The sequence below is a fragment of the Polyergus mexicanus genome, unplaced genomic scaffold (genome assembly GCF_030449975.1).
Source record: "Polyergus mexicanus isolate NDT 795.1 unplaced genomic scaffold, iyPolMexi1.0 SCAF_16, whole genome shotgun sequence".
Classification (NCBI taxonomy): Eukaryota; Metazoa; Arthropoda; class Insecta; order Hymenoptera; family Formicidae; genus Polyergus; species Polyergus mexicanus.
The window spans coordinates 556,864-569,832 of record NW_027223336.1 but is presented as its reverse complement, the minus strand read 5'-3'; the positions used below and the strand labels follow the sequence as shown (position 1 = coordinate 569,832).

Genomic DNA, 12,969 nt, shown 5'->3' with positions numbered 1-12,969 from the left:
AAGTTACCGAAATTGTTTATCGACGCGACGTCGGTAAACAATAGTGCGGTTCGTTGAACTTTCGATGGGCGATGCATTACTCGGCGATACTGCGCGTGCGAGGTTGTATATCCCGTATAAATGAAAGGGGACGAATAAAACATTCACTTGAATATGTTTCCGATCCTCTACTTCGGGTCGCGACAAAAGTCTCTCGGAGAGAGGAACTGGGTGAACGCGCGAGGAAGATTGACGGTTCGCGTATCTCTATGTCTACTTCGGAAGCAGGCATGCCTGTATAACATGTACAACATATACAATCCGTTATATTTCGGAATTTCTTCGAGCGTGTTCGAGAACTTTCGTTTCGAACAACTTTATGCCGCGGATCTGCTATCCTTCGACAACGAAATGATCGCAAGGAAGAATGATTCGTACTCTACTCTATATACATTTCATCTTTTGGTACTAACATCACGTGGCACTAACACTTGTTGCTCTGCATTGGCGGATTGGCGAATGGTGTCGGAATTCCCGTTCATAATTTATTGAGATTTTTCGATAGATTCGGAATAAGTTTTTACGATAACGAACGATGCAAATTCAAAATCTGACGGACGATAAAATAAGGAGAGATGAATTTTGGGCCCTTTTTCTATCTTACTGCTTCGAATCGCATGTGAATATTCGAAGGAGAGCACGATTTTGCCTGTTATGAGATATTTTCCGGCTGGCGGCGCGCTTTATCGGAACTGCAACGATATCCCGTGCTCTGTCATGCATTCTATTCATCCCTATCGTCATTGATTTTTCCCGAATTGCATGAGGGAGGGTTTCGCGTGGGGAGGGGAAGCGCGAAGAAATCACGACTGATACCGTCTACGATCTACGATATATCGTCTGACGGATGAATAGATATGGATTTCTAGTTCACGAGACACCATCCCGAGGAAATTTACTATCAACGATTTCCATCTCCTCGTCTCCTTTAACCGTAGTTTGTTCAGGTGCTGCGATAACACGTGTTTCGCATTCATTTTGCACGAAGCACTGTAAAATTGTAAGTAGAGATGGAATAACATCGTGCGCACGTATTTTTGCTCGAATGTTCTCTCGACGAACGAATCGCGTCTTGTTAGTACGAGAGAGTTTCGAAAGGTTTGCGCAAAACTTGAGCAACGCTTGGGCGATTTTCTTTGACGAATCGAACAACAAATCTTAAACACTTCTGACATTTCTCGTGGAATAATTATAAATATCTTCTCTGAAATAGAATTTCTTCAAAAGGATGTTCGCTCTCCATAAAGTACTAGTTTATAAATAAGATATTCGTCTGAACAATGTCGTAATATTTTTCAACGAACGTGAATGAAAAAAAACCTTTCTTCTATTTCCGAGTACTAATTTTTAAATATTCAATTTAAATTGCACAGTGCATCACATTTTGCAATACTTATAATGCGAGGATTATATATTTTGCGAGAAGAATCTGATATTAATTTTTAATTAAATCTTTAGGTATATCTGTTCCTTCTATTTTTTTGCCATGAAAACGAAATATCAGATAATAATAAGAGAGACGTTGCGCAAGGCAATAACTGTGATGCCATTCACGGGTGAATGGCAGAGCCGCAGAAATATATTGCCGCGTCCGATCTCTGTATCCGTGTGTGTTGAAAGTACCCTGGAATTTCACGACACGCACATTTTTTTTTCGATACATAATATCGCTCGCGTAAAAAATCGCAGTGCGCTAGATTTTTAGACGAAGATTATTATTTTGCGGAGCTGATACTAATACGCATTAATTCACACCGTGAATTAACGAGAAAGAGAAAAAGGGAAAGAAATATTAATCAGTCGCACGACGGATATACATCGGGAAACAGTACGAGGTATTGAGAGATGTCATATCCGGCGAATATGTCGATTTCTCTGTGAAACATATTTTCGTAAATATGCCATCTGTAGTACGGTAGCATGCGAATGTGCAGTGTATTGCGTTCGCCACCTTGCGCGCCAGAATTTGTGAGAACTTGCGGTCGCGGGCTTCTAAATAATCCTGGAGTTGGTAATATCACTTGGTCCACTAAATTCTCTCGGAACTAAATAACGAAGGACAGGCATGCCCGACAGACATTACGAGAACTGCCTCGGGTTTGATTCACTCGATGCAGATAGTTACGTAGCACTGTGATAGAATTATAGTTTAACAAAGTTTGCAAAGTTCTATAATGAAGTGTATCATATAGTTAACTAATTAATTAAATATTGTATAAAATGTTCATGCTGAAACTGTACGATGCTTTAATTAATTTAGATAGATTTTTTTTCCTTGGAGAAAATTTCGAGAGTGGTCGACATCTGTTGCAACTTTTGAATATTCAATATTAAATCATTGCGCTTTCTCTCTCTCTCTCTCTCTCTCTCTCTCTCTCTCTCTCTCTCTCTCTCTCTCCCTCCCTCTCTCATCTCTCTCTTTTTTTTTTGACAATTAAAATATAAAAATTCTTAAAATTTAAAGTCCAATTGAGAGAGAAATCTAAAAAAAAAAAACATTATAATTGGTTTATAATCGAAATTATCTCACAAATATATCTGTATTCGAAATACTTGGAAGGAAATAAATCCAAAATTATTGATATATCGATATAGAGGGAGGATATATCCATACGAGTGCTTTACATACAGGAAAGATATCGCTGCTCTATGCACGGTGTGACGTCGGCTTTATTCACGGTGCATTATAGTCCGTCCCGCGTAATCGCCATAATAAAATTTAAGCCACAGGCTTTGTTCGATGCGGAAATGCATTTCGCGACGATAAATTTACTCGCCAGGATACGGCCAGGATCTTAACGTAGCGTAATTTAATGAGAGGAACGCGGCGGAGAGGATCAAAGGAGTAATCAAGCAGGTAGGTACGCTCCGTATTTATGCACCGTGTATAACAGCGGCAAATGCGCCTCGATACAAGGCACCAGATTTGTCGTCAATGGACCTACGTGATCCGTATTTCGATCGGAATGGACTATGCTTGATCAGAGACACGATCCTACAACCTTAAATGGTTTATCAAAGGCTCTATTGGTCCATTTGATTGCATAATGGAGATGTATGAATTTAAATGTCAAGTTTTATATATCGCTGTATGACAATGATAAGATATTTCAATCTTGTCAGTATAAGTATAGTACACGTGTGTGGCTTGACTTAGGACGTTCGGAAAAAGAAGAATCGGTATATGTCCGAAATATCAATATCGAGTCGAGTCATATATCGTCGTCGAATATCAGCTATTTTATAATTACTCTCGTAACGTAGATTAAAAAACTGTAGATGTTTGCATATCTTTGTGGCAAATACAAAATTTATTTCTCATCGTGGCAAATGAATATTTGCACACCGTTAAAACAGTAAAGTTTTATTTAAATAATAAATAATGATAAAAATAAAAAGAATTATGATTATACGTGTTTATTCGCTTATCAAAGGAATAAAGTTATTTTAGACGAAAAATAAAATTATAAATTTCCATTTTCAATCATTTAAGACAATTTTATAGTTATCAGCATCATATGTGAAATATCTAATTTTGCAAAATACAAACACCACATAATTCATTTGCCGTCACGTCTAATATAAATGATTGAAAAATATTTTATCGCTTTTACAGGGAATAATACAAATTAATATTTAGGATGATTTCAATACGCCGAATAACTTGGTTGCCTTGTTTGATCACGTTGAATCAATTGTTTGATCGCAGTGGTCGATGAGATTGGCAAGCGGATAATTAATGATAAAGGAGAATGTTTGCTTTTTGTCAGGCAAACTAATTGTATGAACGAAAGTAGATTATCCGGATCCCGCTGCAGAGTAAATGTCAAAAATGCTGATCGCAGTTAATGCACGATTCCATCTTCATTCTAACAAACAATATAGTTTGAAATGAAATATTCAACAAAAGAATCAAGTCTATTTGAATTTTAGTAAATGATAAAATTTTCTTCTCTGATCTAATTACACGCATGCGCGCACGCACACACGCACACGTGTAAAGTATACTTGTAAAAAAGTATACTTATAAATTGCAATCTTAATTTGCCATTGCTTATAATTTGGAAATTATATGTATTGGTGTGAATTTTGCCTAGATTTGTTGATAAAATGTCGATTTTAATTAATCAAAATAATCGCATTAAAATTGGGATGAAGAGTTTTTTTTTTTCCAGAGATTTTAAGATCACAAATTGGAGATTTATATAATTGGTATTCTCTCAGCGAACGCGTAAAAAGAAAATACTTGGTCATATTTTCTATATAGTAAAATTTTAAAAAAATTTTTCTTTGATAGACAGATCGCGACTAAAGTTTAAACAATGTCGTAAGGAATTCTAGAGTGAAGCTTCGCGTAAAGCTTGCGTCTTGAAAGTTCTTCCTTCTATCTTCCGGCGAAAAAGGGGTTAACATCGTGGAAAGGGGGAGGAGCGGCGCTGCTTTTCGTACGCGTTATCTCGTGGACGTACGGCGCATCGCTTAATCTGCTAAATTACCGTGTACAGTCGAAGAGCGAGAGATCTTGGAGGATTACGGCTTAATGAAATTTGAACCTGGCGGATTTGCTCGTGGTAGGACTCGTGCCCGCAACCCCCGACGCGAGTACATAGGTAACCCCACGGAATCTCGAGTTTAAGACCGAGGCACTTACCCTAAAAGACAAATTCGCCAAAAGATATTCTGAGGAACGTATAGTCGCGTGTTACGGTAATCCGGCGGATGTAATCGCTTCCGCTACGTAAGGGGGGTAAAGGTAGAGTGAAATCCGTTAAGTCGTCTTCATCTTGTAAGATACATCCGCGATACCGTCCATTATTCGGACAAAAAGCGCTGCTTTATGTACGACTGTGCGATTGCAAGATGTGAATCGTCTCGCATTTCGCAATTAAATCGGACCGCATCGCGATTCTTGTGCGATTTGTCCGCTTAAAACACGAGAAATGGAGCACGATCTGTTCTTTGATTGATACAATTTATTTCAGACAAATAAAAATATTAAATATTACATATAAAGTTATACAAGAGTATCGCATCTAGATCATGAATCAAGATCTGACAAATATTTTTGATAATAGTATATTTTATTTTAGTTTGTTAATTATTGTTATATTAAATAAGAAAGTTTCTATACAAAATTCCTTTTTAAAATAATATAATAAAGTAATGTTTCACATATTGAGACAATTTGTTTTAAGAAAAAATTTAATTATATATTTTATATATTTTTATTGCTTTATTATATTATTAATTGCTGTTTATTTACTATTTCATTTTCAACTTTTAATTTTAGCAAAATGAAGTTTCTGTTACATTTTCTTGGTCTCTGAAATTACAATCCAAGATAACTGACGTGAGTATTTAAATGATCTTTTAAGTCTTTGAATTAAATGATAATTAAGCTTTAAATAGCAATTACCGACAAGAAAAGCTATATGGAGACGACGACGCTTTAACTGGACTATATTAGAGCATCAAAGACCGTATTAATTCGAGGAGTAAATCACTGAGGGCGTTTTGGTGTATAAATTTGAGGCATCGTTTTGATTTTAATTTGAAAAAATGGAAATTACTTTAAAAACTAGGTATATATTATTTCGAGAGGCATTGAATTTTTCAAATTTTATCCTTGCAATATTTTGACGTTTTATAAAATGCAGATTGAAAAAAATAGGGATCTTTACTATATATCAAAGACTGACATATAAATGTATACATTATTAATCTGACCCAACCAATAGTAACATAATAACATTAATTTTTCACCAACATTCGAAGAAATAAATCATTGAGGGTAGTAAAGACTGGAAATATTTTACCAGGTTTTACCTTTGATTTTAATAGATATTATATATAGATGTATATAATTTTGTTCAGCAGTTTTTTTCTCCTTTTAATCTCTCCGTTACATCGCGACGAAAGACGCGTTTTTGCAAAGTATTCATCGATTGATCGTGAAGTCTCCTTTCGCCAGTTTGAGAGAAGAGGAAAGCACCGTTTCTCCTTTGTTCTTCAAAAACCGGCGACCATCGCATCGTGAGAAAGAAGAGACGATTAGAATTGCATTTCTCTTTACACACGATCCTCCTTTTTTTCCGTCGCCCTTTTTTGCGCGCGCAACCACCGGAAACGGTGCTGTTCTCACATAAATGCGCATAAATTTTCTCGCTTTTCCTCTTTTCTCCTTTCTTTCGCGTCCGTTTCTTGTTTTTTTTTCCCCTCTCTTACCGGCGGAGGGACTTTAATTCCTCGTCTTAATCAAAAGTTACGGTCCCGTTGTTTTGCGTTGAGTTAAAGCGTCGCACCGCGTGGCCGCGCGCAAACGCTTATGAAAATGGATTTTAATTCGGTGAAAGTGAAAAACAGAGTTAATCTTACTCGGCAGTCGCACCGCCGGGTGAGATTAAAATTTCGAATCGCCGACCAACGATGGAGAGAATTCAGTGTATTATTCAAATTGGTTGAAACATTTTATCAAAATGCGAGACTGCAACACTTCGAGTAATCATTTAAATATTTCCACGCATTTGCAACGATCGAGTTTGGAATCTCGTTGATTTATTTGATTCGCCTAGTGGAAAATATATGCGTAAATATTTTAATGCATATTTGCTTTTTCGATCAGAGAAAGAATTTGTTTTAAGAAAGAAAAAGATAGCGCAGCGCATGTATTGTGATATAAAGTATATAATTATATATAATAATATAATATATGATATTTATTAAATATAAAAACATAAATAAGATTGTAATGAGATTTTAAATTGTTCACAACTTCGTATTTTCTTCATGTTCGTTAGTATTCCTGAGTAATCGCTGCGATTTAAATCGTTAGTCGAGTATTTACAAAGCCGCTTGCTTTCGCTTTGATTACTTTTTTAAGCCAATCGAATTCCATTAATGATCAGCTTTAGCTAATAGGATCGTCCTTCCCTTAAGAAGGGGAAATTAGATACGATCGAACAGAGAGCGATGGAGAAAGGAGCACAAAGGAGATGGAGGTTAAATAGGTATCTCCGGAGCCTTATCTACGCTTTTCGCTCGCAAATTTCGTAAACTTTTGATGTTATTCGCTCGGTCTAAAAGAATTCCCGCTTCGATAGAGCTTCGGAACATAATTCGGAGCATAAATCTTGGAGAGGTGCCGGATAACAAACAGTTCGCTAAAGCACGTGCCGAAGCTGAGGCATTTACAGTCGATTAAAGCGCGATTTTAATTAAATGCGCTCTTCTTGTCTGTATATCACGCATCGTAATAATATCTACTTTTCCGAAATAAAAAAGGGAAATAAGTATCGAAAATTAAGGGACACATGAGAGATCAAATATAATTATTGTACATGTTTTACTTCTTGATACTTTAGATATCTAATTTTTTTTTTTATCACTATAGATATAACGACAGAATATCAATATAATTGTACGATAACATATTGTCTAATAACACGTTGTTATCGGCTGTGTTACGCGACGCTGTTGATTGTCTATTCGCACAAGTAACGGCATTGTTGTGGAGAATTATGAACTAATTAACTCTCAGCGTTGAGGATTACGTCGCGCGTGCTTAAGCAGGTGCAGTTACGTAAGCCACAGCGGCATCCGATCTGCACGGGAATTGTAACGAATTTCGATGTTAATTAAGTCGGAACTTTCAACGAACAACGACGGGCTCCCCGTTCATTTTATAGAAAGTCCCCGGTCGGTCGACATTCCTAGCATAAACAACGAAGGAATTTCTTTTAACATTTGTACGCTTGAAGAATCAGTTATTATTAGGAAGCTTTTTTAAACAATTTTGAAGTATATATATATACATTTCTATATTTTAAATATATTTCGTTTAAATAATATAATTTGGCAACTTAATACATGTGTATTAATAAAATTGTATATTGATTCTTTATGCTCTGATGTCTCAAAAAGATACGATTTTATACGCACTCAACAAATCCTTTTTGGAATATAAAATGCGCAATGCAATTAAATCTTCTTAAACACGATACCCGCTTAGTATAGTGTCTCTTTTTGTTAACATGTAACCGGGAGTAAATAATATATAAGGTAAATGCAAGAAGAAAATTAATTTTCGTTGCCGTACGCTTAATCCTCGCTTGCAAAGCACGCTATAAAAAAATAACTAAAAGTAGTTTGTGTGTACAATGTATTTCGTAGAAAATAATTTTCATTCAGCATTATAATGAAACATTTTACATAACATTTTTCAACGATTTAACGCATTTTTTTAAAAAAGATTTAAGCATTAAATAATATATAGAAAGATATGTAGTATATAAATTTTTTTTTTTTTTTTTTTTACATCTAAAGAGATTTTAAGAAACTCTATTAGTTATTTTTGAAATTCAGTACAAATCAAGAAAATTTTTTAATTTTGGAAAAATATGATAAACTGGTATTAAAAAGAACGTTCGAAGAAATATAAAAATACTTCTTTTGACTATTTGTCAAAGAAAATAATTGTAACTGAGAAGAATAAAATGATTTACCTTGTCTCTCAAATAATTGATCCAATTAAGGAAAGAGATTATACAGAGTTTAGAAATAGAGATAAGATTCATTGTTTCTTCTCTAATGTAAAAGGCAGTTAATTTCATTTATCTGTGAGTCTCTAATCGTAAAATAAATTGTTTTCTAAAGCATTATCACATAGCGGAGAGAGCTCAGACAACTATTCTCTTCAGTATTTGCTTATTAGAGATGCGCTTTTTAATTAGGTTCTTCCGCGTCTACACGATCCGTTCTCTGAACGTTTACGAAAATATTTGTAGTGAGATCTTCTTTTGGATCTGCTCCAGACATCGCGGCGCCGGGCACTTATTACAATGCTTATTCTTTCCGACTTCTTCGCGTCGGAAAGTTTTATATTCCATGGTCTTTTTTTTACCGCTCTGCGAGTTGAACGTTTCTTCCGAAACCACGAGATGCAGAGATCTCTAATCGAAACGAGACGCGCGCTCAACTTTTGCTTCGCGGGATTATTGCTCTTTCGCCAGTGTTTTCCTTCCAAAACGCGGTTACTTCATCGACATGAAATGTGAGTTAGTGACTGTCGTAGCGGATCATTGGCACTCAACTTCTAAATCAGACATATTCGTGGCTTGCCAACAAAGTGGCTGCGACCATTGATCCTCTGAAGTTTTATATTTTAGTTGCACAGAATATTCTGCAATATTAGCTATTCTTTGCGTCTCTCTCTCTCTCTCTCTCTCCCTCCCTCTCTTTTTCTCTTTCTTTTATATAACTAGAACAACACAGGCGCATTTACATTTTTACAAGTATCAGGGAAAGTATGCGTCTTTTAGCAAAAAGTACCGAAACAAAAGTTGTAGAGAATTAAATTATCTTTCAAATGAGATCAAAGTTCATGTAGTTTCTTCCACAGGTTTCGGAGTAACCGTCAAAAGCCGAAAAAACACTTTTCGGTATATTTGAAATTGGTTATTTCTAAATCTATGGGGCGCACTACAATCATTTTGATCTCATTTAAAAGATAATTTAATACCGAACAAAAAGTTTCCGATAACCATGAGTCGAAAAATACTTCCTTAGAAAGTTAGCGCAAACCTTTGAAATCACGGTTATTTTTTACATTTTTACAAATACTGGAACAGCACAGGCGCGCGCTGCGCGCGCGCTTTTATTTATGGACGTTTTCCAATTTTTTTAACTTTTTTTTTGCTAACTTTAACTTTTTCTTTCACAAATTGTCAAACTGTCAAAATTCCCATGATTCGATAGTTGCAAATAACGTGAATGAAGCAAGTCGCAGCGCACAAGCGAAACAATCAATCAGCATCGCGGAAAAGAGGCTTCAACGTTTCGATATATTCGAGTTCGAGGTTTCATGCTTTTATTAGAAAGGGATTTTTCATGATAAAGATATTGAACTGTTAGGAATTATAACGTTGGAATTATAAAGAATTATAAAAATCTAGATTTTTCTGGAATTAAAAATTTACTTATATTTCTCGAATAAAGCATCAGATTGATGCAAGAAATGGTGGCTTATAGTTTAATCTTTTAGAAAGAAGAATGTAAATATATAAATCGTTTTTCTTTTTTTTTCCATGAAATGTTTAAACTCGGGCGAGGAGGAAACATAACATAAAACGTCTTTTTCTCTGTTTTCAATTTTTTAAAACTCTTTCATTTTTCGGAAGAGGTGTCAGTGTTTTCGGTATAATAAGGAGTTGGAAGCTATTTTGGAACCTTACACGTGTCAGACATGCGTTAGCATGTGCGTGAAGGGTACGTGTAACTCTCGAGATTGCTTCGTTCGAGATCTCGAACCGTCATGTTACATCGGTTTGTTCCCTTCTTCTTTTGCCTGTCGAAGAAACTTTCACTATAAAACTGTTCGTCGTTGCTTCATCGTCGCGACTGACAGCTCCATTTGCGACGTCGAGGAAAAAATTTCTTGCGGGAAAGATTAATCGAAAGTACGCCCGGAGACTAGCGTGCGTGAGTTTTTTCGTCTTTGCGAGACTCATATTTTTCTTCTACATTCGTTTCTCTGAAATCGCAAAAATGTATATCTATAAATAAACTTTTGGTACAATAAATATGAGGGTTTTTTTTCTATGTTTTTTAAATTATGTTTCAGATCGATATATCTATTTATATCGCGATAAATAATTTTGAGTAGTTGCATGGCAAATTCTAATTTGGTAGCACCCTTCGATTAGAATTCAAAATTCTTTGTTTTTTTTTTATCTGTTTTTACACCTTTGATGGACACCGGAATAACTAACAGATCAATAATCAATTTACATCAGTTAAATTTGATGTGCCAAATTCGTATATGTATATTAAGCACACAAAAGTTTAAATCGCGGCTTTATAATGCGATTCCCACCGCAATTTCGAATTGGAGAAATTTTGGCGAATACGTTAGATTATACGATTCATTGTCTTCGGGAACGGTCAGCGGTCGTAGGCCGTGCAAGGTTGACAGTAAGATAGATTTATAAGCCAAAGTTTCGCCACGACTGTCTGGTCATTTATCATAACTAACGCGCTGGATCACGTTAGTCAACCCTTTAACTAGCACGAGCGCACTTATACAGACACGCGCGGCACTTTACTTGCTGCACTCTACTTCAATGTATTTCCGCAATATATTCATCTTGCGATATTATCTTTCACGATACTAACAGTATGATGAACTGGGGAAAGATTAATGTTGCTGTATAAAGTCATTTTTGTTTAACAAAACGTATCAATTTAAAACGCATTATTTTTTATACTTTCTATTTATTCATGGATTGTCAAATTTATGAACATTCGTATTATATTGTATAAATTGAATTTTTATAATTGAAATAATTTTTTTTTTCTTTTTAATGCTCGTTCTTTTTGTAGAATTTAAATTACTATTAGAAATCAACACATTCTTATCTCTAATTTAGAAGCACTTGGCCTATTTGTAGTGGCATAATTCATGGGGCTGACATATGAGAAGAGCAATAGTTATACCATTGTTGAAATTGAGGCTTAAATATTACTTCGCATAGCATTGCTAATCTATTGTTTAATTGCAAAAATTGATTCCCTTTAAACACGTTACACATATGACTTATCGATCACTATTATTTCCAAGTTAAGAGACTGTTATTGACGTCGATCGAGGAACTGTGACAGTCGTCGCTATTTCTCGTTAAGACGCCATGCTGAACGTGCTATTGTTTAATTAATGAAGTTGCCGAATTGCAATCGAAGCAAAACGTATCACAATAGATTCCGGCGCAATAGAGCGGACCGAATTTCTATAGCGTTTGACACGCAACAATATTCTGATCTATTCTGACTTTGTATCATCTGTATTCATTGCGCATAATACGAGTTTATGTATTAATCCGTGCGCAAAACAAATTATATCATGATGCATTATATGTGACTTTCTCTCCATCGTTTTTTCCTCTATTTCATATCATCGAAAATATTATGCTTATCGCGCGTGTTGCCGAAAAAAAAAAATATGTATATATGTAAAAATATTTATATTGAATTTTTATTTAAAAAAAAAAATGGATCTATATATACACAACATAATTATTTAAAACAAATATATTGTAATGTCCGATGTTATATATAATAGATCAAAAATATACTGCAAAGTTTTTTTTATTAAGGAAAATACAAGCTTCAAATCTATAAAATAAAAATTAAAATGTTTTACGCAAGCGAATATATGAGATATATGAATTTTCTTATATGACATTCTTGCGGCAGAAGATTCGTTCGAAATTGTCTCGACAGCATAGTTCTGTAACTGATATACGTCTCTTTACAATACTTTGCATACATGTAAGTCAATACATTTCGACATTTAGTTTGCCGATTCGTTGTACCATTCGTGTTTGCGTTTAATTTCTTTCCTTAACTCCGAGATAGCAGCCTCGATATAAAAGCGTCATAAGTACCCGCTTGCGCTTTGATCTCTTTGTGCTGCGTAGCCCGTAGTGCATACAACGGCGCTGCGAGATTATACATTATCGGATTACGTCCCGATGTAACATGAAGAAGCTGAAGGGGAAAAAAAAAAAAAAAAAAAATTATATATAATCGAGTTCCATTATGTTTCGCGCTTATCTCGTAGATAATGGGAAGCGAGATAGAAATTTAGAAAGAGACAAGTCTGTTGCTGAATAATTTAATAAGAAACCAGAGAAATGATCTTATCTTAATCTCTGACACACAGCTTTCTTAATGTCAAGCTTGTCAAGCTTTCAGCTTGAAATTTTTTTTGTAATTTTTTATTTTTCTGTGCCTGCGCGTTTTTAATATATCTTCATTGTGTATATTTTCGTATGAAGGATCCGCAAAATAATTTCCCCCTTGTCGTCAAAGTTGCAAAACGGCAAATGCGTATTGCTTTTTTCACTCTGGGCTGCTGTTCGATGAATACTAAATGGT

At 35.0% G+C, this 12,969-nt stretch overlaps 1 protein-coding gene across 3 annotated transcripts in view; it reads left to right on the top strand.

Annotated features, from left to right (window-relative positions):
• Window positions 1-12,969, top strand: part of Cad87a (cadherin 87A) — a 177,372-nt gene that overhangs the window by 19,673 nt on the left and 144,730 nt on the right. The window lies entirely within an intron of this gene.